Below are 27465 nucleotides of genomic sequence, written 5' to 3'. Positions count from 1 at the left end.
GGTGTATGTACCGCCACTACCACGTGATGTATCAGAGCTCCGGGAGAGAATACGGGAAGCGCTGGCACAGTCGACGATGCCATGCTGGGATGTGTGTGGCAAGAATAGAATTCGATTACTGTATTGAAGTGTGCTGGGTCACTCATGGTTCGCATATCGAATGTCTGTAAAAAAACTTTCAGAGTTTCATTTCAAAATGCATTATGTATGACATCTGTACAATGTCCAGTTCTTGTGCAATAAATAATTGAAAGAGTTCCTGGATTTTATGTACATCCTGTATTCCGTTGGGTTCAAATCAGGCAAATTTGGTGCCGAGATCACTTTCATGCGCCTGAAACCTCCGCAGCACTGTTCTGGCTTTGTGACATCGACTGTTTTTGTGCTGCAAGATTCCATCGCTGTCTGGGTGGACATCAAGCACGAAAGGCGCAACTTCGCATGGACACGTTAGAAGAGTTCACATGAAGGTTGTCATTCTCTGGCCCTGCTGCGTCGCAGATGTATTCAATCTGCGGTCAGCAAATCTACATACTCGTAGTAAGATCGACCAAGTTTGTGGGGCTGCCAAACAATTGGAACTCCCCAGCAGAACGAATCTATATCTATGCCACTGATTCATACTTCCTAAGAAATTAGCACACATGGTGCAAAACACTTTTAAAACGAAGATATCGCAGATAGCTTTGTAGACCCCGGTGGCTAAGATCCGTTATACAAAGTGAAATAAATTGAACGTAATTCTTATCTCTTACGCGTAATGAAGAAGTGAAGGTCCCCTAGAGGCGATGGGACTTCAAACACACTCTGAGGGAAAGTACTAATAATAATAATAATAGTGGGGAATCATCCAAGCGATGATACGTGCCGCAAAAAGGTGAAAACCACTGACATAAGGGACTTTCAAAAAGAGCAAATTGGTTTGGTCTGGCGCTTAGGGATAAGATTCTCGGAAACGCCGAAAATGGCCGGCTGTTTGCCTTTTACTGGCGTGAGAATCTATGCAGTTGGAGGATGGCGAAAGTCGAACAAAGCCAAAATTAGCATAAAGAGAGCCATGCGTGAAAAGTTCAAGGAATTAGAAAGTAAAATGCTGTCTATCGTTTTGACAAAAATCCCAAGAAGTTTTGTCGTCGTATGTTAAAATCATTTAACGGATCGAAGCCATCTGCCCAGACACTTGCAATATATTTAAAAAATAAAAATAATAAATATAACTATACTGAATATGAAAAATGTAATTGATTTTATAAATGTCTGTCTTGTGCTTAACTTAATTTCGTTTCGGACTTCGCTGACTGCAGGCACTGGCACTTCTCGTAGTTACAAAACAATTCACATACTTCAATAAATAAAAATGCTTAACACTGCTCTTCAAAATTGTATTATTCACTCATACAGTAGAATACATCGCTATCACATTACGTCGTCCTGCTACATACTCGAAAGTCTGATTCTCTCTCTTAAAAACAAAAAAAACAATTGTACAAAAAAATTGAATGATAAAATGATTCCTTTTGTCTGCGCCGTAACGCTCATTCCTAATTAATGTCTTTGCTAATGCGTCTGTTCGATCGGTATTTCATTTTTGCTTTGTTCTTAAATAAATATTAAGTTAGCAGCATCCTGGGGGGTCTTTCATCATGCTCGTGTACACACTCTGTGAGATAATGGCATTGAAACGGAGGATGACAGAGAAGGTCGAAATACTAAAGTCGTTTTACCGAAGGTATGTCATTGAAGAAGATTGTACTATGGTTCCTCTTTTAAATCGTCACACGAACGTAAAAATAACAAATATCGAAATAAGTAACCACAAGACAGAAAATCAACTGAAATCGCACAGCAGCGGATAGGCCACTGGACATTATGGGATTGCACTATGAGTCTTTATAGAATATGCGAACATGCTCTTCTAGCAGCAGTATACTACATACGTTACTGCAGCAACGAAGCGTTCCTAGTTATTGGAAAACAGCGCAGGTCATTCCCTATATCAAGAAGGGCTGTTGAACAAAGGCACAAAACTATAAGCCTATATCGCTGACAACGGTCTGTTGTAGAATTCTGAATGATGTTCTATGCTCACTTATTGTTGAGTTTCTGATATTTTTTTGGGTATCAACATGGATTCCAGAATTAACAGTCGTGTAAAACTCAGCCTGCTCTGTTCGTCGATGAGACCCCGAAAAACGGTAAATACCAGTGCTCGGTTGATGCCGTGCTCCTTGACTTCGAGATGGCGCCCAACGAACAAAATACGAGCCTATGGAATATCATACTGGTGGATAACGTAAAGCTACCTGAGGATTTTCGTGGTGATACTTTTGTATGCAGAGAAGAACGCAACAAAATTGTTGTGGGATGCAGGAAGTCCTGCAGAAGAACGGCGTTTGGTGCAGAAATTGGCAGTTGACGTTCAGCATAAACGAATGTAACTTATTTTGTATTCAAAGACAGGAAGACTGTTTATTGTGTGATTGCAGAACAGTCACTGGAAACAATCACATCCATTAAATACGTAAGAGTATGCGTACGGAACGATTTAGAGTGGAACTGGAGTGGAACTAGTCGCAGGTAAGGCAGAAGCCAGATTGATATTCATTGTGAGAATCCCAAGGAAGTGTGGCGCACGTACAGAGGAGGCAGCTCTCAAAACGGTAGTTCGGTGAATGCTTCAATATTGCTTGTCAGTCTGGAATTCGTACTGGGTAGGAATGATAGAGGGAATACAGAACATTAAATGGAAAACACCACATTTCGTCACAGGTATACAGGGTGGTTCATTGATAGTGACCAGGCCAAATATCTCACGAAATAAGCATCAAACGAAAAAACTATAAAGAACGAAACTCGTCTAGTTTGAAGGGGGAAACCAGATGGCGCTATGGTTGGCCCGCTAGATGGCGCTGCCACAAGTCAAACGGATAACAACTGTGTTTTTTTTTTTTAAATAGGAACCCCCATTTTTTATTGCGTATTCGTGTAGTACGTAAAGAAATATGAATGTTTTAGTTGGACCAATTTTTTCGCTTTGTGATAGATGGCGCTGTAATATTCACAAACGTATAAGTACGTGGTATCACGTAACATTCCGCCAGTGCGGACGGTATTTGCTTCGTGATACATTCCCCGTGTTAAAATGGACCGTTTACCAATTGCGGAAAACGTCGATATCGTCTTGATGTATGGCTATTGAGATCAAAATGCCCAACGGGCGTGTGCTATGTATGCTACTCGGTATCCTGGAAGACATCATCCAAGTGTCCGGACCGTTTGCCGGATAGTTACGTTATTTAAGGAAACAGGAAGTGTTCAGCCACATGTGAAACGGCAACCACGACCTGCAACAAATGGCGCTACGTTCGCAGGTTCGAATCCTGCCTCGGGCATGGATGTGTGTGATGTCCTTAGGTTAGTTAGGTTCAATTAATTCTAAGTTCTAGGCGACTGATGACCTCAGGAAAGTCGCATAGTGCTCAGAGCCATTTGCAACAAATGATGATGCCCAAGTAGGTGTTTTAGCTGCTGTCACCGCTAATCCGCACATCAGTAGCAAACTGCGCGAGAATCGGGAATCTCAAAACCATCGGTGTTGAGAATGCTACATCAACATCGATTGCACCCGTACCATATTTGTCTGCACCAGGAATTGGATGGCGACGACTTTGAACGTTGTGTACAGTTCTGCCACTGGGCACAAGAGAAATTACGGGACGATGACAGATTTTTTGCACGCGTTCTATTTAGCGACGAAGCGTCATTCACCAACAGCGGTAACGTAAACCGGCATAATATGCCCTATTGGGCAACGGAAAATCCACGATGGCTGCGACAAGTGGAACATCAGTGACCTTGGCGGGTTTATGTATGGTGGGGCATTATGGGAGGTAGGATAATTGGCCCCCATTTTATCGATGGCAATCTAAATGGTGCAATGCCCGCTGATTTCCTGCATAATGTTCTACCGATGTTACTACAAGATGTTTCACTGCATGACAGAATGGCGATGTACTTCCAAATGATGGATGTCCGGCACATAGCTCGCGTGCGGTTGAAGAGGTATTGAACAGCGTATTTCATGACAGGTGATTGGTCGTCGAAGTATTTTGAGCATTTATTGCATTAATGTGGTATTTACAGGTAATCACGCTGTAACAGCATGCGTTCTCAGAAATGATAAGTTTACAAAGGTACATGTATCACATTGGAACAGTCGAAATAAAATTTTCAAACGTACCTACGTTGTGTATTTTAATTTAAAAAACCTACCTGTTACCAACTGTTCGTCTAAAATTGTGAGCCATGTGTTTGTGACTATTACATTGCTATCTATCACAAAGCGAAAAAGGTGGTCCAACTAAAACATTCATATTTCTCTACGTACTACACGAATATGTAATAAAAAATGGGGGTTCCTATTTAAAAAAAACGTAGTTGATATCCGTTTGACCTATGGCAGTGGGCCAACCATAGCGCCTTTTGGTTTCCCCCTTCAAGCTAGACAAGTTTCGTTGTTTGTAGTTTTTTCGTTTGACGCTTATTTCGTGACATATTTGGCCCGGTACGATCAATGGACCACCCTGTATATGGCAAGCGCGAAAGCGTCACTGAGATGCTCATCCAATTCCAGTGGCAGACGCTACAAGAGAGCCGTTGTGCATCACGATTGGGTTTACTTAATATTCTGAGAGTGAACGTTGGTAGAAGTCAACCAATACGTTGCTTCCTCCTATGTATATCTCACAAATAGACCACGAAGGTAAAATTGCATAGAATTTAGCTTACGTGTAGGCTGACCAGCAATCATTCCTCCTGCGGACCATTTGCGACTGGAAGAGGACAGGCAAGAGGGGAACTGACAGTGGGTGCATAGCGTACGGTCAGTCACACACCAGAAGGTAGATTATGGAGTATACGCGTGACTTAGAAACCACGAATAGGCGACCAAGCTTGCGTCGGTCACATGTCTGCCCTGTAAAGCAGGATAGGTGGTTATCTGTGGGATATCTGACAAATGCTTTTCTAGGCACGAGTGTTTCAGAGCTCACTGTTCAGAGTACACTGTTGAAAATATGGCTCTGGTGCAGAGCGGTATTACGTATGTGTTACCATATTGGTCCATAATGCAATGGGCATGCGATCATAGACACTGGACTGCTTATCGGTGGAAGCGTTTCGCCTGGTCAGATGAGTCACGTTCCTTGTTACGCCGGATTGATGGTCGTGTCTGGATACAACCATCATCCAGGTGAACGGCTGCTACAAACATGTTCAGGGCGCGGAGGCAGGCCGGTGGGGTCAGCATTATGATATGGGGGAAATTCACCTGCAATTGGACAAGACCTTGGGTACGAGGGGACTTCAGAAGGTAAGTTACATATGTCGCCCTCACGCTAAGACCATTACATAACACAGTAGCGAATTGTCAGAAGAGTGTACGTGTTCTGAGTTTCCTGCCAACACAGTTCTGTTCTACTATGGCACGGGATAACATGTGCTCCACATTGTGGCTGTGAAACGGTGTGGCAGCTGGGAATTTACTACAAAGTACGTGGATTCTTGTGGGCAAAATATCTAAATTGTACACAGATTCACCGTGAAATTCTCACTGTATGGATCAAATGCAGTGTCCCGTACAGCCGTAGTAAGCGGTGCCACGAATTTGAGTAAGGTCGCACAGAAGTGGGTGATGCTGATCGAGAAAGAAGGCCATCGATATCGACCACACACGACAATTTCCAGTCAATTGAGGAGCTGCTTCGCGACAGTTGTAGATTTTCCCGGATGAGGATGTTCACACAGCACTTCTCGAATGGCTTCCCAAAGAGCAGATTTCTGTCATCGAGGAATGGAACGATTGGCAGAACATTCCGACCGTTGTTTACAGAGACTTGGGGACTGTTGAAAAACCATATTATGTATATATGTCACTTTGAAGTATCGTGCAGCATTCAGTAAAAATTACTTGCTGTTCAATAATAATGTATAGCATACTTCTTGAAGTCCCATCGTAGTAACAGAAGCACCTTGACAGTAGTAAACTGTATGAAGAGAATTGCGGACCACCTGTAACCCTTCATGCTTGATGGCTTCTCCTACGGTGATGGCGTCTTCCAGCAGAATGTCCATGGTACAAGGCCAGAATCGTCATGCAGCGGCCTAATAAACACGACAGTAAACTCATGTTATCGTCTTAGCCACCAAATTCACATTATCTGAACCTGATGGAACATACAGAGAGAAAAAAAATGCCGCACTTGGCGGTTGGCAATAGAAATGCGATATAAAAAAAACTAGGCTCTGGCAACGCTGTAACTGTGTGTAGTGTGATCAAGAACAAGTAGCGTGAATTCTGCGCTGTACCGGACCTATCCCATTAGCTCAGTGAGACTAGGCAGTGCCATCGAGAACGGATATGGAGACTAGCCGGTGTTCAAGTCACGTTCGCGCCAAACTTTTTCCCAGTCAAAGCTACAAATTGTATCCAATTTACACCTCCACAATGTAGTATTTTGCGTATTTCTTTCTGTTACTGTTACTTTTACTTACACATTAAAACATGACATTAACTTCTTACAGATGTAAACGAGAACTTCGTTTCGTCCATTACACAAATAAAGCCAACAGAGAATAATAGTGATACAGTAATATTGTCTGTATCCAATGAGGTACAAAAAACACAATAGGTGAGGTACATATTATGCTACACACAATAATACCATTGACGTCCTGGCTTATTTTCTCAGAATCAGTATGTACACATACGAGCAACGTTCACTTTAGAGATGTCTAAAGCGGCTACCTTGCATTTCCAAACACTTCGCTACTCGCTCGATCGTACTTACAAGGAGACGGCACGACCGTGGAGTCGGGGATTTGTCCGAAATTTTGTGTGGTGAAAGAAGACCCCTAACACCTCACGTGGTTAAAATATTAGGACGCACTACTCGGAAAATGCTGAGAAAATTCGATCCAAAGTTTCTTAGGTGCCTTATGAGTATATAATGTTAGTCCATTGCCGAGCCGCCGTCTGGCCTAGAAGGTTAGGGCTCAGACTGGGACTTTTACGCCAGAAGTCTCGTGTTTGATTCCTCCTCTGGCACTTTTTTTTCTTCTGTTTCATTTTCTTTTGTTTTTCCACCAATTATTCAAAAAGTTTCCCAACCCTACATTATTTTTAAAACATTATTTTAGCTGAAGAACGGAATGGTTTTCATTCACTGAAAAATATTCGTGCTCATGCTCGTTGATATTTTACATCGGTAAAAACATTTTGTACGCAGAAAACATGTATTTACCTGTTTGGTCAGTATTTATCACATAATCCTCATGGTACTGAGGAATAAAACGGCACATCTGCCGACGAAAGTTCTCCGCAGACGCCTGGATGTCCTCCATTGACGCCGCTTCTTTTTTCGAAACCAGTTTCGTGATCTTGCGTTGTGAAGTTCTGTGCTTCTGTTTAAATGCCGTGACCCATCGATCAGACGCCTTGAATTTGTAATCGACGAATTGTGCAACCGCAGCCAATGCCCATTGCTGTAAATTTCTTGTCGTGACTTGCTGATTTGCTGTCTTGCTTCCACGAAACGGTCGTTGGTCCACGAATCTATCTCCTCAAATTAATCCATTCGCATACCGCCACTTTTAATATCTTTCTCCCATTGTGAAAGATATTCTTTTCTCTTCAATTGGCGACATCCTTTTTTTGCAATTAAATTATTTTCCATCAAAACTTTTCATAATACACCACTGCGTCCTTCAATCGTAATTTTGATAGATCACTACGAATGGATTCTTCAGGAATTTCTTCTCCTATTCCAGATGAGCCAGCAACTTCTTCAGTCGACATGTTTAACCTCGGATCGGAATAACACGTTGAAATCTGAAACAGGCACGTCTGTACACGACGAAATCGAAAAACAAACTGCCATTTACTTCTCACGGCTCGCGCACAGTACTATGCGCAGATGACCGTTATAATCCCAAGGGGACCTTTACAAAGCCCCTTTAAACCTTGAAACCCCATAAAACGAAATAGATCAACGAGCAAGAATATTTTTCATTGAATGAAAAACTTTACGTTCTTGAGCTAAAATAATGTAGGTTTGGGAAACTTTTTGAACAATTGGTGTAATAACAAAAGAAAACGAAACAGAAAAAAAAGTACCAGAGGAGGAATCGAACCCGAGACCTCTGGCGTAAAAGTCCGAGTTCGAGCACCAACCACCTTTTTTTTCGCGGGCAACTGCTCTACCGACTTTTTTTGTTCTTTTTTAAACAAATAAAAACCTCTTGCGTATGAAAATAAAAGACGACATTCTTCATAAAATAACACAATATCCTTTGAAAACGTAAAACATAAAAGGTAGCTATATTTCCGCAACGGCCTTCTTTATTTATTTATTTATTTATTTTGTTACATGTGTAAGGAAAAAAAACTTAGAAGAGGAGGAGAAAAGAGAAGTGAAATAAAATAGGAATAGGGGAACGTGGGATCGTCCAGTCTTGGCAGGCACAGTTCGTTGAGATTCCAGCTTTGAGGCGGGTTGGTGAAAATACTCTGTAAATAGTTCGCGAAAGTGGTCCGATAGTGTCGATGTCGGCGAAGGGTGTGGTGATGTACTTGGAGGCGCGTCCAAAAGTCCGCCGGATCGACGATGTCGTCCCGGAAGAGGTAGTTGACGGCCATGCCACTGATCCATGTGATGGCGTGCCACTTAGCCGATGGAAAGTAGCTCGTGTCGGGATATATCATCATGGTAGGAGAAACGTGATGTGGTGGTACTCGGAGGTAGAAAGCCACAATCTTCTGTACGAGGGTCCAGACGGCTGCTGCTGGCCCACACTCAAAACGATGTAAATCTGTATCTTCGACATTGCACTTGAGGCACAGGGGTGAGTCCACCAGTGCGATGCGATGCAGTTTCTGTCTTGTAGTATACTTGCCGTTGACGAGAAGGTACCACATAGAGGTGGTGTCAGTGGTGTGATATGGTTGGTGGATCGCTTTCCAAACTGTAGGCCATGAAACCTGGGGGTGACGTGTTTCGACGGGGTTGCGGGTTGGAGACTTTCGGAGAAGGCAATAGATGTCTTCCTGGTCCTGGGGAGCTCGGTGCATATGTAGCTATACTCCAAAAAGAAACGGCCGATATGTGACATCGGAGGTGGGATGTGTGCCAGAGACGTCGGTGGGCGTCTCGAAACAGGTGCGAGCTCAGTGGTCAACATTCCAGTAAAACTAGCATTTTGGCTTTACCATAACCGGAGCATAGTATTGGTGTAAAGTGCCGTAGTCCTGGCTCTCACATTAACCAGATCGAGGCCACCGTCCCGCTTCGGTAAGGTAAGAGTTTCATACTGGACTTTGAAGATGTGTCCAGAACAAATAAAATAGCCGAAAGCCGCCTGTAATATGGCCGCCATTGTCGCAGTGATGGGCAGAATCTGCGCTATATGGGGTATCCGGGCTGCCAGATGGGTATTGACGAAGGTGACTCTCTGGAACATATTCAGCGGGCGTAGTATGTGATTTTGTATGTTGGCCCGGATGCGTTGCAGTAGCGCCCGAAAATTGATCGCCGAGGTGCGGCGAATGTCTCACGTGTGCACCAATCCGAGACAACGAAGGGTGTCCACCAGTTGAAATGGGACTACGCTGTCTGCGGGAAGGCCGCGACCTATCTTCATGGCGCATGATTTTGCCACGTTCATAGCGCTCCCTGCCCCTGCACTGCAACGGCTAATCCACTGCATCGCAGCTTGTACGTCAGCCGCTGGTCGTACGACGAGGGCCAAGTCGTCCGCGTAAGCTCGGCAGCGGAACATATGATCCCGGAGTGGAATACCTGTCAAACGTCGCCGTAATCCGCAAATGAGTGGTTCCATCGCAATGGCATAAAGCACCGTCGACAAAGGGCAACCCTGCCATACTGAGCGTTCAATCCGTATAGGTTCTGTAAGTCTGCCGTTGACGAGAAGTCTGGACGTTGCTCCACGAAGGAGCCGCATAATCACTTGCGTGAACGTCGGGGGAATTGCCATTCGGTCCATCACTGCGTTGAGGAATGCATGATTGACGCGGTCAAACGCTTGTTTGAAGTCGATGGAGATTAAAGCGCCTGGCAGTCGCGAGTGTGTTGCCACAGCGATCACATCTCGATATTCCCTGAGGGCTGTCTGTATATTACGATCGCCGCCTAAGGATGTTTGTTCGTGGGAAACAATGTCTCGTAAGACATGTTTGAGTCGCACTGCTAGAAGGCGTGTGAAAATCTTGAAGTCGGAAATGAGTAACATGATTGGCCGATGTTCGTCCTGCGGGTTTCGGGACTGGTACAAGTAAACCTTCCATGAACATTGGTGGCGGGTTCGCCGCGCCGGACAAAAGTTCCCAGTACATGACCCTCCATCGTGGCAACATCAAATCTTGGAAGGTTCTGTAAAATTCGAGAGGTAAACCATCCGGGCCGGGAGAACGATTCAGAGACTCTTTGGCCACAGCGCCTTGGACGTCGTCGGTGGTCACTTCAGAAGTCAGGAGGACTGCGGCTGCTGCGTTTAGAGTACCAAGTGTCTCCTGGGCAACCTCAGCAATGGCCTCTGCACCGGCAGGTACTTCTTGATAGAAAAGTCTATAGTGCGTTGTGAATGCATCCGCAATGGTAGCTTGCGATGTCAGCCGTCGTCCATCAGGTAGGTCTAAAGTTGACATTAAAGCCTGTCTGCGTCGACGAACATTTTGAATAATACGATGCATAGAAGGTTCTTCACCGTTAATCCTATCTTGGCTGCGTGCTCGTACAATGGTTCCCTCTAGACGGCATCTGGTCAAGGTTAAAAGCTTTGATTTGCTGCGTTGAGCTTCTTTTAGACGATCCGGGGATGGAGGATGATCCAGGAGTTCACGAAGAGCGCTATAGTAGAAATCAGTTGTGTGGTGATTCCACCTGGCTTTGGCTCTGCCATAGTGTGTCAATGTGCGTCGGATGGCCGGTTTGGCGCACAGCAACCACCACTGCAGTGTGGCCTCGTAACGCATAATGCGTTGAACACAGGTGTGCCACGTGTCGGTGACCTGTTTTCGACATTCAGGGTCCTGCAGTAGCGTGACATTGAGTTTCCAAGGTCCTGCACTGCGCCATATAGATTGTCGACGTACGTTCATGGTACAGATGTAGATGTCATGATCCGAAAAGGCAGACGGCCAACGTTCCCCGTCGAGGAGAACTGATTTCAGAGCGTCAGAGATGTATAGTCTATCAAGTCGGCTGGCAGAGTGGCTCGTGATGTGTGTATACCCCGGGCGGTCGCCGTGTACCACTCGCCAAGTATCGAGCAGACGAAGGTGGCGGACGAGGAAGCGAATTTCCGGACATGTGGTGAAATGGGGGTATTGGTCTGTGCGCTCGAGAACACAGTTGAAATCTCCACCTACGATGAGATGATCGTATCGGCCGAGGAATAAAGGCGTGATATCTTCGGCGTAGAACTGGGAGCGATCCCTCCGTTTATCAGTGCCCGATGGGGCGTAGAGATTTATGATTTTGAGTCCTTCAACTGTTACGGCCACCCCTCGCGCCGTTGGGAGGTATGCGACATCGGAAACTGCAATCCCTTCTCGTAGGAGGATGGCTGCGCCTGTGTGTTCCATAGCTGCAGGGGCGGCGTACGTCTCATATCCATAACACCCAGTCCAAGTTGTTGTCCTCAGTTCTTGTAACAGAGCGATGTCGATGTCCGCTGCTCTTAGCGTGTCACGGAGCAGTTGAAGTTTAACGTGGGAGCCGATATTATTAGTATTGATAGTAGCTATTCGGTACGCCTGACGGGAGATCCGTGCTGCCGATAGGTTCGTAGCTGGTGAAGATTGTCGTGGTGGATGCGTGAAGTCCATTGAAGTCGCAGGAGTCGCCGTAGAAACTTCCCCCATTTTAGTATTGGTCTAACGGAGGAACAGATCTCATTTCCGCATCAGATGGGGGTGGGAAATCCGTGTCATCCGCCCATGAAAAATGTCCGACAGGTTTGACATCGGTGAGAGTTGGCAGCGCTGGCCGAGTCGGATCAATTGCGTCGGTGACAACATACTTTCTGTTGTGGAGGTTGAAAATACCTTCACGAGTGAAGCTAGATTCGTTAGATCAATCCTGTTATTTATTAAATGCTCGTTATCTTCCACTTGGTAGAAGCGCCATTCACAAAATTTACTCTTCGAATGGGGTCTTCTGGCCGCTAGTGTTGAGTTGTCATGCAATGATATCGATGCAGTTCTTCCTCGTGCAATACTTCATCAACCAATCCTGGAGATGTCTGGAATTATCTTGCAGTACCACGGGTACTTCACTGAGGTGACTGGTGAACGGTTTCAAGAATCGCGCCCTCTGTTTGTGGAGAATGTCTATTCGTTGGACGATCTCTGTCCACTACTTGTGAACGGAGATTACCGGTTTCCAGAAGGCGTTGCTCCAGGTGACGAAAAGCATTCTTATCGGGATGGCGCCTTTGAGGGTAGGCCTACCGTGCGGCAAACGCACGAACAACAGCAGCAGTTTGGCCATCAGATGAACCCAGCGCCTAAAGCACATCGACGAGTTCATCCTTTGTATACGCCATCGGGAAGACGCCCTACGTGAACTTCACTGGACACGCTATGGTTGTCGACTGTGCGGTTAGTAGACACATGCGTGCAGTTGAATGGATCGCACTGTCATGCGATAGGCTACTGTGATGTGACAATATGTTGTTCGCTTGTAAACGACGAGAACTAGGGAACGGACGTCTAAAATAAGAAAGGAACCCGACGAGGAATCAAATCATAGCTCCGTGGTGGATGTGGTTTTGATGTCCCAGCAGTTTACTCAGAGAGCTATGACGGCTGGTACGGTAATGTGGAGTGATACACGATATTCTGTACATTCTGATGCGCTGCATGTTGTGACAATGCTACCAGCTCCTCGTTTTCATACACTTCAAAATGCAACCGATCTGATTTTTCTAGATAAACTTTTGTCTTGAACCTGGATGAGAAATCGCATGCCGACCTCCAAGTGCGACATTTTTTTCTTTACGCTATATATCGGACGCCAGCTCCTCATTTTCAAACCACCGGCCAGTAATTTACAGGAATTGGGTGACTTGTGCGAAGACATCAAGTGCCACATACTTCCAGAAACCTACCAAGCACGTCAAACATGTCACGCAGAGTCGCGTTCCAAAGGTGAACCGACACACTGTTAAGCAGATGGTCATAATACTTTGGCTCATCGACGTATGTTCTCGCTCGTTTCCTGGAATCGAAACTATTGTTCCGTTCCTTGTTTGCATGAGACCATTACCTCGTGCTTTAGCAAAGGGCTTGTGCTAAAATGACAGTTACTTGAAGACTCGCTCTTTAATTTATTGATCAAGAAGCAAACTTCCGCTATGTGACCAAAAGTGTGATAGCAGTTGCTTTATTTCCAATTTCTGACATAAGTTCTCAGCTGTATCTGTGCAGAGGATGTGATTCCTTTCATGCAAGTCAATATTTCAGGTGGTAACTAAGGCCCACGCTCATATAGACTACCAGTTATTGTGACATGACGCTCGTTACTGGACATAAATATAGGGGAGCCATGCACCTTATGAAACATCTCCTTAGAAAATTTTTATAAATGACAGTGCTGGAAAACCTATACGTTATTCGATTTTCAAACAGCTGAGCAAAACTGAACGTAGTCAGACATTTTTCTCTTTACTTATTCTGATCATCACTAAACTGACACACAATATTTTTTTTTAGCACAACGCAACCTGACTTTCAATAGTCCCTGGAAAAGAATGGCCCTGACTAACAATAACCTATACCTTTCATGAATCACTTACCTCACAAAAATCTTCGTTACTCGAGCTACTGCAATACAGCGAGCGCCAATAATGCCAACTAAATAAAAGATTCTAACTACTGAAGGCACTAATTACTGATAGGCATAGTTAGCAAATGAAAGATTTTGATAGAGAACAAACAATGTATTTACCTTAATAATATTCAAAAGTCATCATATCATGACATCCAGTCTTACAAATTTACTGTCTCTGATGGACACACGTTCAGATCATCCGCTGTCAAAACTCCGGCATTTCTCTCCCCACATCCACCACTGCTGGCGGCTCACCTCCAACTGCACAACGCTACGCACTGTTCACATTTAACTGCCCAACACTACAATAGCGGATATCCCAACAATGCCAACCAGCCACAGATTGCACACAGCACTGTCAGTGGTTTTCATGCAGAGCGCTACGAGGCGTTACCAACATAAAAACCTAAACAGCCTACTTATAACCTGTGACTGTCATTATAGTAGAAGATAAGGACACTTGATTGACTGCGGGACCTTTTCTTTCTCCATATACTAATTGCAGCCCAATACCTCCATAGTCTGCTATTTGGAATTTTATGATTGTCAATATTACTAAAAAAATTAAAATTAAAGGACTACGGTCGTACCATGCTCCTCTCCGTAATCTAAAAGATATTCTCTAAAATTGTCACCAACCGCATAAAAGAAACAAGGGATTTTTATGAGTCGAAGAAAAAACGCTGGGCATTGAAGTTGAATACAGCCTAATTTACCATTTGGCCGTGGCAGTATAATGAAATTCATCGCAACTGTGTACGAGAACAGAAAGTGTAAAAGTGAGAAACAGGGGAAACGGGAAAAACTGGTATTAAAGTACAGTAAGTGTTGTAGGTAAATTACGAAACGCTGAACTTCAAACACTTCATCGTAAAATAAAATAAAATACTACTTGACTAAATACGTTTACCGCGATGTGAAAGGATAGAAAACAAGAAAAAATGAACGAAAATGCCATTAGAAAGAGCTAAGACAAATAGAAACAAGGTGCGCATGTGCTGGGGTACCGAATTTGGAAAATGTTGGTGTTGATCACTTATTTCATTTCTTGGGAACATCTTCGTTTACAGAGATTCATCTTCATATGAAGAATTCTGGGAACTAAATGGTACCAAAGAAAATTTTGGAAATTTGTGGTAAGGTCTTATGGGACCAAACTGCTGAGGCCATCGGTCCCCAAGCTTACATACACACTACTTAATCTAGCTGAAACTAACTAACGCTCAGGACAACACACACACACACACACACACACACACACACACACACACACACACAAGAGGGAACCTTCGACGGCGGAGGGAGCCGCGCGGCCCGTGACAAGGCGCCCGAGACCGCGCGGCAGTACCACAGAAAGAAAGAAAGAAAGAAAGAGAGAGAGAGCGCGCAACATTTTCACCAGCAAGGTTCAACAAATGTCCCACGTGAGAAGCTTGTTCTTCTGTGTATAGGAAACCACAATATCTGAACATGTCATTGGTCATTCACTGAACTCTTTAGAGCTGATCAGCAGTGCTGAAATGAAGTTGCATGAAGCGCCGACGTTGTAAAGCGAACTCGGAGTCAAGAGGAGTCCATTGCACTAGAAATCTCATTTTATCGTCACTTAAGCAACGGAAAGTCGTCTGGCAACCAAATGAGTCCAGTACAGCGTGTGTTTGAATGGAAGGAAACAGCGAACGCGTTACGTAGCAGCTGTTTCAACAGATAGGCCCGACGGAGGCGGGTCAAAGCGTTCGCGAGCGAGCGTAGCGCGGCTTCCGCCACTCTTCGGCATGCTTTACACCGTCGCATGCAAGGCGGGCGCATTGTTTCCCACTGAGGCGAGCCAGCTCGACAAACTGTATCCAGACTGGGAACCAGGTCCCAGCTCCAGCCACACTGCAGTTCGAGAGGGCAGGAATCTCGAGTTGACTGAGCCAGAGACAAAGGTACAATTACTGGTCGGCTCCCACGGTCCACGAGCACCGCTACCTTACAGTTGCTAGGCAGTGGGGACCCGCTTTGTAGCACCCCGGAGTGTGGAGTGGTCCACAGGCGGCACTCGCTTCACAAGCGCTTTGCACAGACGTTAACACACTACACATGCCGATGCATCGACCCCAAGTTGCTGATGTGTACCGTACCACTCGTTCCATGCGACGGAAAGAAATTGTATGCTCGACTAACAGTGTGAAGCAGTTCGATAGCCAAGTATCGTCAAGGACATTTCCGGTCACCGGTTCTAATGGTAATTTAGCGTCACGTTTATTGCTAGTAATATCACTCAAGAAGTCAGACAACTGCAGAAATTTATCCGCTGTCGTGGCTGCACTACCCGTCCGTCATAGAGTAGGAATCTCGGATACAAGTCGATCACTAACCGCACACAATTATTATTTGAATTAGAAATCAAACACAGACTACATCAAATGTTCCGAAAATCATAAAACCGAGCACGATTTGAATGATCCACAACTGCACCCACTACGATGCATTATCCCTCGAGTCAAGAGGTCCAACCGTTTAACCCTTGGCATTGCAAACTTGAAAACGATCCTTAAGAGCCGCTGTATCATGAAAAGTCTCATCACTTTATAGTTCTCAGTAATAATCCGAACCGAAAACTTGTCGACGCATGGAAGAAAATTTTCGGAACGAGTTCAGTTTCGTGGCAAAAGATGTCAGATCTTCACTATCGCCACATTTCACGTACTGCACATGACACCTACGTTACTCGTATGTTCCAAAAGCCACTTTGTAGCGTGAATTGATCTCCGTATTCTGCTTTATAGTAAAGTGCAGACCTCAAAGCAGTGTCTCGGGTAACTCTGCGGGTATCACTGATGGAGACTTCTTAATCCCCGCTAAGTGTCAAGAACTATAGCTATGCTTCGCCTTGTCCCCCCTGTTGAAATGTATGTGAAATCTTATGGGACTTAACTGCTAAGGTCATCAGTCCCAAAGCTTACACACGACTTAGCCTAAATTATCCTAAGGACAAACACACACACCCATGCCCGAGGGAGGACTGGAACCTCCGCCGGGAGCAGCCGCACAGTCCATGACTGCAGCGTCTTAGTCTCCCCCCTGCCCCCCTTCAATAAGTCCGTCAGATACTATAGGAAAGGAATTGATTACCTATTCTAGTCACAGAGAACAACTATGCTTTTAAATGCAGAAAGTCAAAATATTGTGACAGTTAACTGCAAGAGAGAGCCCACTGAATTAGTTCAGTTTTTTAATTGCAATTACACCGATAGAGGTCGCACAGCGATAAGACACTGGATTCGCATTCGGGAGGACGACAGTTAAAGTCCCCGTCCGGCCATCCAGCTTTACGTTTTCCCTTTTTCGTAAACTGCTCAAGGCGAATTTCGGTGCAGTTCCTTTTAAAACGTCTCCAATACGAGGTTGTTCTCCATCTTTCTTTTGTCGTCGTCGACGGTAAGTTAACACCTAACTTTTTTATCTGTAATAATGCCCACATAAAACTAGGAAAATACTCTGCACACAGTTTGTTGACAGACTCAAGCATATTATTCGGCAAAGTCTTTAACAAGTTAAGCGTCTCTGGGTTTCCTAGAAGCAATACCTTCGGTACAAAAGTCAGATCAAATGAAACTTCGGAAGTCGTAACCAGTAAGGACTGAAATTGTTCTCGAGGTGAACAAACGAAGCCCATAAACATTGTAATGCAAAAATTTATCAAAATTTTTCTTTCTGTCTGCGTTGAGTGCCTGAGTGTTATCTAACACTGTGAATGTAATCACACACTAAACCCTGACAGCATATATGAATTATCGAACCATCATGTGTGTAGCTGCAAATCTCAATAGGCCATTTTCTTTTTGCCACCATAACTATTTGGCATTGCACGCTAAGTAGATGAACTGAAATAACTATCTACCCCAAGCGATGGCTTCACTTCTTGCCTCCAGGCACATATTTTAAACACCGCAAAATATGACACTTGCTGTAGACATAATAATTAAGTAGGAAGTAGGAACATTGATTAGTTAGTTACTTAGTTAGTTAGTTGCATGTTCCATTGATCAATCCCACGGTACAGTGACCGTTATGATGTGGAACGTGTCAAGTGCACAAGAAATGCACATATGAAACAAAATTTTCGTACTCTAATGAGCTCTTCGTAATGGGACGTTTAAGTCTGATCGTGTTTCCTTAAAACGATAATAGGTGAGGACTTGCAAGTCTTATAGCCCAGCGGAATGATAAAGTGCATGAGACGAATCCTGGGTTTAAAAGAAAGAAAAAACGGCAGTATTCCTCAGGACAATAATCCGAAGTTTCGGTACGCCCACTTTATTCAGGAGAGTTCATTTTCCTATTTCCAACTAATATGAGTGTTACTGTTATTGTTGTTGTCGTCGTCGTCGTTTTCAGTCCGATGAATGACTGATGCAGCTCTTCACGCTAGTCTATACTGTGCAAGCCTCGTAATCTCCGAATAAGTACTGAAAACTACATACATCTGCTTAATGTATTCGTCCCGTCGTCTCCCTCTATATAATTTTTACTCCCCCCGCCCTTCCCCCATTACCAAGCTCACCTTCCCACTTCGTCTGGTTTACGACATAATCGACCATGGTTAGGTGTAAGTCATTTATCGGAAAGTCTTCGATACCAAAGAAAACTAACCAAGACGATTTGTAAAAATATACGATTAATCACCAGGATGGCAAATGAATACTGTGTCTTAATAAAGATGAATGCAAGAAAGTATAAAGATAAGTTGAATTTATTATTAATGAAAAAAATTGTTTTTGTGGAATTCCAATAATGGGGTGAAATAATCTGGACAAATATTTAGTTGAGCCAAATTTCTTGATCATAACTTCAGAATTCGTTAAAACAGTAATAAATAAAATGAAAATTGAATGGGTTTATAAGAGTGCGCGGCGTGGTAACAGTGACGCAGCGTTACCTCACAATAATCTTTACTAATTTTGAATGACTAACTTTCCCATAGATTTCAAATTCACACTCTGTATAATTTCAATCAAACACTGATCACTGCAAGGCAACAGTAAAACACCATGGCAACGCTGGAATGCGAAAGCCGTGACATTGATAAACAAAATTACCAAAATCACAGAAAGTAAATTATATAGTTCAATAAAAAGTAAAATATACTACGCTTGTGCCAGATTCAGGTCTTTCAAATGTCCTTTTCACCACTGATTCCAAAAGTTAGTCGCTACTGTTGTAGCTTAAAAATACAGGGTGATTATAATTAAAGTTAAACTTTCAAAACGTTGAAGAAATAACAACACTGGTCAGAATGACGTCAAATTGCAACGGAAAACGTATCGCAGAAAAAAAATAGTGTGAAAATTGATCAACAGATGGCGCTGTATGTTTCAGAATGCGTAAATGAAAACACCTGTCATGCACATGACCCATTGAAGTTGGTATAAACATGCAGGGTACATGGCTTTTCCTCCTTTTGCGTCTGCGAGTTCGCCATGACTGTCTCAATTCATGATCGCGCTCTGCTTGTAAAGCTGTATTACAAGAATGATGACTGTGCACACGTTGCTCTGCAGAAGTTCTGGACACTAAAAGGCTTTGAAAATGCGTTGGTCCGATGACTGCCCCGGGTCTAGAGAAAGTGATTCGGAAATTCGAAAAGACGAGTTCTTTTGGTGTGCATCCTGGTAAAGGGAGGAAACGAATTGATCCGCGTCAGCGGAAACAGTGGCCACAGCAATGTAGGAATGTAGGAGGAGACGAGTGGTGGTGTGCAAACGTGTAGTGCACGGAGAATTGCCCGAACTCTGGATCTACCCGTGAGCACGGTGCGTAAAATCCTATGAAACATCCTTCTTTGCTAACCATTCAAAATTACCCTTGTGCACGAGTTGCTTCCTATTGACCTGCCAGGAAGAGAGACCTTTGCTTTAGAATTTCTTGCTCGCATTAAAGTGGACAATGATTGGCTGTGGAAGATTTTGTGTACAGTCTAAGCCCATGTCCATCTGACGGGATATGTCAGTACACAGAATTATCGAATATGTGCACCAGAAAATCCACACGCAAATCAATCAGTACCATTTCATGCCGAAAAGGTCACTGTGTGGTACGGGTTTACGGCATCATTTATCACAGGGCCATAGAGATAGGTGCTTCCGGTCCTATTACTTGTACTGTCACTGGTAAGCGCTATGAGTGTCTTTGGCGCAACAACGTCATTCCTGCGCTCCAACAGCGTGGATGCGATCCTTTTTATGCAAGATGGTGCACCTCCGCACATTGGAAATCCAGTTAAGTAGCTGCTGAAGCGCCATTTCGGAAATGATAGTATTATCAACCGCCATTTCCCTACAGCCTGGCAGTCTCGATCACCTGATCTTAATCCGTGTGACTTCTGGCTGTGGGGATACCTGCGTTCAGTGTTCCGATTGCAAACTTAGCTGCATTGAAGGCACGCGTTGCGCAACACATTCTGAGTGTGACCCCAGAAACACTTCGATCAGTTGTGGAACACGCTGTTTCTCGATTTCAACTTGTTGTAGAAAACGATGGACAGTATATTGAACATGTTTTGCACCAGTCACACGGAAATTACTGATCCGATTTGATTTTGGTTAATGCTTTTTACGCGGTTTTTGGCCTCAGGACAATAAAAAAACCGATGTGATTGATGCTTTTTATGCGGTTTTTGGCCTCAGGACAATTAAAAACCGATTTTTCCCATCCGATGTGATATGACCTTGCCGTGGTGGATGGGCATTAGTAACTAACAGTATCACACTAGTACACCCATGCACACTGAGTAGTAGACTTTGTTTAGGAATTGTTGTATAGTTCATATGTCATTTGTAGCCGACCACTTTATAATTATGATGCTTACAGCGCCATCCATTGCTACATTTTGTAACTATTTATTTTTCTTCTGCCATACGTTTTCCCCTTTCTCCAAGAATATTCCGTTGCTATTTGACGTCATTCTGACAAGTGGTGTTATTTCTACAGCGGTTTGAAAGTTTAACTTTAATTATAATTTCCCTGTAGTTTAATTAATTTCTTCTCGGGAAATAATTTAGTTTTACTTTCTGGTAATGTCACTGTTATCAACGTTAATCAAATTTTCTCTACAATAATGTGACACTCTGGACATAGGGTAATAGGAGATGAATCCTGTCCCAAGCAATAATGACGAATACGAAACCATAATTTAAGGTGTCCAAATCACTCAACTCATTGGCAAGCCCTTTACAAGGCTAGAAGTCTGAAGTGGTTCGATCTCACATTTTTGGACGCTGCAGGCGCGAAGTAATAGCTTGGGGTCAACAGTTATAATAATTATTGTAAGGTCTCGCTTTCAGAAGCAAATATTTCTTATACCTCGTAGGGCCAAACAGCCCTCATTATTTTATTCCTCTTGAGGGTTGAGTTCGGTTGTTTGGGGGAGGAGACGAAACAGCGAGGTCATCTGTCTCATCGGATTAGGGAAGGACGGGGAAGGAAGTCGGCCGTGATTTCGAAGGAACCATCCCGACATTTGCCTGGAGCGATTTAGGGAAATAACGGAAAACCTAAATCAGAATGGCCGGACGCGGGATTGGTCTGTCGTCCTCCCGAATGCGAGTCCAGTATGGTAGCCACTGCGCCACCTCGCTCTTTATTCCTCCTGAAGCGTTATTGTAGGTCATCAGTGTGTTGTGCCCCTTGGAACTTGTTGTGCCTCTTGCAACCACAGAGGACTCGCAGCACACATATTCCCTGCGCCAGAGCCAAACACATCGCGTGTACACATCTTCTCCTTATGGCTTGCTGCTGTTGTCAGAAAGCTTTCGTACAGCAAAGAACTTCTTGGAGCCACTCAGACATTTTCAGTGAATCGATATTACACATAGTCTCTGACAGTGCCAGTGTATTTACTGATAAAATGTTACGAAGTTATTTCAGATAATATCCCATTTGAACCAAATTTATTTTATCAGTTCACACAATACTGAAACTGACCAATCATAGTAGAGACGTAAAAAAATCACATTTATGAAAATGATAAAATTAAGAATTTCAATAGTAATATTGTGTTGCAATCTCACAACCCAATTCCTGCTTTTACTCAAGTTGTGCCATAAATTCCTGTTGTTCCCGAATTTCATTCAACATCTCGTAATTTGTTGTTCGTTCTACCTATCTGATCGTCAGCATTTTTCTATAGCAGAAAATTTGAAAAGCTTCTATTCTCTTCTTGTGTGAATTGCTTACGGTCCACATTCCTTTTCCTTACAAGACTACGCTCCGTATAGAATATACACTGGCCATTAAAATTGCTACACCAAGAAGAAATGCAGATGATAAACGGGTATTCATTGGACAAATGTATTATACTAGAACTGATATGTGATTACATTTTCACGCAATTTGGTTGCATAGATCCTGAGAAATCAGTACCCGGAACAACCACCTTTCGCCGTAATAACGGTCTTGATACGCCTGGGCATTGAGTCAAACAGAGCTTGGATGGCGTGTACAGGTACAGCTGCCCATGCAGCTTCAACACGGTACCACAGTTCATCAAGAGTAGTGACTGGCGTATTGTGACGAGCCATTTGCTCGGCCACCATTGACCAGACGTTTTTAGTTGGTGAGAGATCTGGAGAATGTGCTGACCAGGGCAGCAGTCTAACATTTTCTGTATCCAGAAAGGCCCGTACAGGACATGCGGTCGTGCATTATCCTGCTGAAATGTAGGGTTTTCGCAGGGATCGAATGAAGGATAGAGCCACGGGTCGTAACACAACTGAAATGTAACGTCCACTGTTCAAAGTGCCGTCAATGCGAACAAGAGGTGACCGAGACGTGTAACTAATGGCACCCCATACCATCACGCCGGGTGATACGCCAGTATGGCGATGACGAATACACGCTTCCAACGCTTCCAATGTGCGTTCACCGCGATGACGCCGATCACGGATGCGATCATCATGATGCTGTAAACAGAATCTGGATTCATCCGAAAAAAAATGACGTTTGGCATTCGTGCACCCAGGTTCGTCGTTGAGTACACCATCGCAGGCGCTCCTGTCTGTGATGCAGCGACAAGGGTAACCGCAGCCATGGTCTCCGAGCTGATAGTCCATGTTGCTGTAAACGTCGTCGAACTATTCATGCAGATGGTTGTTGTCTTGCAAACGTCCCCATCTGTTGACTCAGGGATCGAGACGTGGCTGCACGATCTGTTACAGACATGCGGATTAGATGCCTGTCATCTCGACTGCTACTGATACGAGGCCGTTGGGATCCCGCACGGCGTTCCGTATTACCCTCCTGAATCCACCGATTCCATATTCTGCTAACAGTCATTGCATCTCGACCAACGCGAGCAGCATTGTCGTCATACGATAAACCGCAATCGCGACAGGCTACAATCCGACCTTTATCATAGTCGGAAACTTGATGGTACGTATTTCTCCTCCTTGCACGAGGCATCACAACAACGTTTCACCAGGCAACGCCGGTCAACTGCTGTTTGTGCATGAGAAATCGGTTGGAAACTTTCCTCATGTCAGCACGTTGTAGTTGTCGCCACCGTCGCCAACCTTGTGTGAATGGTCTGCAAAGCTAATCATTTGCATATCACAGCATCTTCTTCCTGTCGGTTAAATTTCGAGTCTTCGTGGTGTAGCAGTTTTAATGGCCAGTAGTGTACGTTCAGAAAAGACTTCCTAACCCTTATATTAAAACTAAACTGCGTTCGAACGGGCACCCAAAGGCCCACGGATATTGACCGAACGCCGTGTCATCTTCAGCCGGCAGGCGTCGCTGGATGCGTGTATGGAGGGGCATGTTGTGAGCACACCGTTCTCCCCGCCGTTGTCAGTTTTCGTGACCGGAGCCGCCACTTCTCGGTCAAGTAGTTCCTCAATTCGCCTGACAAGGGTTGAGTGCACCGCACTTGCGAACAGCGCTTGGTATATTCGGACGGCCACCCAGCCAAGTGCTAGTCAAGCGCCACAGCGCATACCGTCGGTGGTGTGACGTGAACCGCTGTTACCACTGCGCCAATGCGTTTGGGTAACATTTATTTTATGTATTAACAAATCTGATTTTCTTGCCGTAACCAGTCTCCATTTTACACCCTCTCTCCTTCTATCATCATGAGTTATTTTGCTGCCCATAGAGAAAAACTCCTTTACTACTTACAGTGTCTCATTTCGTATCTAATTCTGTCTCCATTACCCGACTTAATTCCACTAAATTTCATTACCATTGTTTTTCTTCTGTTGATGTTAATCTTACAGTCTTTTTTCATGACACTACTCATTCCGTTCAACTGAACTGCCAAGTCCTTTGACGTCTGTCATAAAACTGTAATGTCATCAATAGATCTCTAATTGTTTCTTGTTCTCAAACTTCATCATCTTTCCAAGTCTCTCCTTCTTTCCCTTTACTGGTTTTTCAGCTGTTAGTGACTGGTTTTGAGTCCAGTGAAGAACTTACGGCAATCATGGATAGGTAGTTCTCAGAGCTTTCAGAGTCACATTGTAGGGATTGAATTTGCTCATTTGGGGAAACTTTAGACAAACGCATTTACTTAAAAACGGACTATATATAAGAATTAAATCGGGTGATGCTGCTGGAATTAGATTAGGAAATGAGACGCTTAAAATAGTAAATGAGGTTTGCTATTTGGGGAGCAAAATAACTGATGATGGTCGAAGTAGAGAGGATATAAAATGTAGACTGTCAATGGCAAGGAAAGCGTTTCTGAAAAAGAGAAATTTGTTAACATCGAGTATAGATTTAAGTGTCAGGAAGTCGTTTCTGAAAGTATTTGTATGGAGTGTAGCTATGTATGAAAGTGAAACGTGGACGATAAATAGTTTAAACAAGAAGATGGCTCTGAGCACTATGGGACTTAACATCTATGGTCATCAGTCCCCTAGAACTTAGAACTACTTAAACCTAACTAACCTAAGGACATCACACAACACCCAGTCATCACGAGGCAGAGAAAATCCCTGACCCCGCCGGGAATCGAACCCGGGAACCCGGGCGTGGGGAGCGAGAACGCTACCGCACGACCACGAGATGCGGACGTAGACAAGAAGAGAGTAGAAGCTTTCGAAATGTGGTGCTACAGAAGATCACATAGCTAATGAGGAGGTATTGAATAGAATTGGAGAGAAGAGAAATTTGTGGCACAACTTGACTAGAAGAAGGGATCGGTTGGTAGGGCATATTCTGAGGCATCAAGGGATCACCAATTTAGTATTGTAGGGCAGCGCGGAGGCTAAAAATCGTAGACGAAGACCAGTAAACAGATTCAGAAGGATGTAGGTTGCAGTAGGTACTGGGAGATGAAGAAGCTTGCACAGGATAGAGTAGCATGGAAAGCTGCATCAAACCAGTCTCTGGACTTAAGACCACAACAACAACAATATATAAGAATTATAAATTTTTGTCATAAATACTGGTATATTACCCGTCTGTCTCAATACTTTATGTCCTTTCTTCTCACGATATTGACACTATTTTTTTGTAAAAAGAAAAATAATAGGAAATTTGAATTAAAATCGATTGTTCTGTGCCATCGACGCGGCTTGTGACAGTTTTCCTGACTGGCCATTGGTGGATGTCACTGGAACCGTTGGTGGCGAAATGATTGGTGCGAGGGAATACGGCATTCCCTGACATGTAGTAAGACAAGTTGGTGATCGGTTGACGGCTTCAGCTCAAGTCGATTGAATGGACTTTGGGAGAGCGGCAGAGCGAGACTGAGAAGGGAGTCAGTGGAGTGGACAGTATGCGTGCGACCACCCCCGGCGCCGTCCCGTGAGACTGCAGGGCGGTCCTTCCAGGCGAGCGCAGCGCGCTGTGTGGGAACCTCACCTGCTGCACGGGCCATGCCGCCACCGGCACTTGACTCCGCGGTGGCCCTCCGTCTGGGCGCGCTCCGCTCTGCTCTGTCAAACGCTACTGACACGTCATATTCGAAAGTCTTTTGTATACCTATGCAAATTACGTCCATACCCCAGGTCTTTAACGCTCGGTAGTGCAATGGACCCGACCCGGAGGCGACTGTTTCGAATTCTCGTAGTGCAAGAAGTTTTTAAGAACATTTTTTGGTCAGTAAGAGAATGGGGTATAGTATCTGATTGGTAGACTGTGCACAAATGTCCCAAACATGTATATCTGAATTACCAATACAGCCACTAGCGTATAGAGCGAGGGAAAAATTGCTGTATAAAATTGCTGCGGCTTTCGTGGTCAATCGTTGACCTGTTGCCACTTGACTTTCGTCTCGTGATCTTCGGCCGACGTCTCTTTAGTGATTTTTCAGACGATTCGCCAATACGAGGTGGTTGGTATTGTGAAAGATTCACGCTCCATTACTGGTGACTGACAGTTCGCCGTGAGCAATGTAGGGCGAATCTTTGACAATGACAGCTTCTCGTGTTAGCGAAAATTAAAAATAAATCGTTAAACAAACATAGCCTAAGATAGAAAGACGAAAGCCAACAGGCAATATGACAAATCACTTATACATTCTGACGCGGCCTTATCTAAGTTACCTCTTTCTCGTCATTCCTTCGCGAGATTACGGTGTGAAATAGCAGAATTTTTATTTCAGACTGTCCTGAATACCGGATCTATAAATTTACTCAAAATGATTTGGAGAGAACAACAGTCTCTTTCTTCCGGCGATTGACACTACAGTTGCCTGAGCAGCTCTTTTGCACTTTCGTTTGGCGATTTCGATCTGTTACAATCCTAGCAGGACGTCTCAGAATGCCTCCTATGCGTTGGTCAGGCCCATCCGGTAGGGACGCAGAACATGGAGCAGTATTTTAGAAATGGAGACACTGGGGTCTTGCATGCGGTCTCTGTAACCAATGCATTTCACGTTTCTTGCATCTTTTCAATACATCTAAACCTTCCACTTCAAAACGATTCGTAGTATTAGTCTAGCTATTGAAACAATGATACTGTTTGTTTCTTTCTCAAGAGATGCATTGTGTAGAGGCGTTTCACATTCTTAACAGCCGTCTGTCTGACTAGATAGCATATAGTCGGTGAATCTCTTGAAGTACACCAAAAATCATTATATTCATCCTCAAGATGTACATTATTACACTGCAATAACTACTCCATGGCAAGAACAATCTTTTTCTGTGTATATCAGTGCATCCAAAGAAAACCCATAGAAAGGGGTCAGAACGCTCGGGTAATCGACAAGTTGCTGGCAAGCAGCTTGTGCTTAGGTACGAGAGAAAACGTCTCTAAGATAATGGAGGGGTCTCATGAACCAGTGACTGGTGGTTACAGCCTACAAATAGTTTAGGTCGCTTGCTTTCTTGCGACGAAGTGGATGCGGGTACTCGCATGAGCTCTCCAGATTGACAGCTCGTGTCATGTTTCATGCAATAAAGACGATATTCACTGTAATCTCAAAACGGACTTTCTCGACAGCTTGTATTATCCCGTCTTTATCGCTCATTCATTATTTTCTCACATAGGTTCACACCCATGTACATGACATAAAATAATCTGGGTTGACAATGTGTGCTCCATTGTTGTTCTTTGTGTGTACGTTTGC

This window comes from Schistocerca nitens, chromosome 1, assembly GCF_023898315.1.
Source record: "Schistocerca nitens isolate TAMUIC-IGC-003100 chromosome 1, iqSchNite1.1, whole genome shotgun sequence".
NCBI lineage: Eukaryota > Metazoa > Arthropoda > Insecta > Orthoptera > Acrididae > Schistocerca > Schistocerca nitens.
This window is presented reverse-complemented; position numbering follows the sequence as displayed.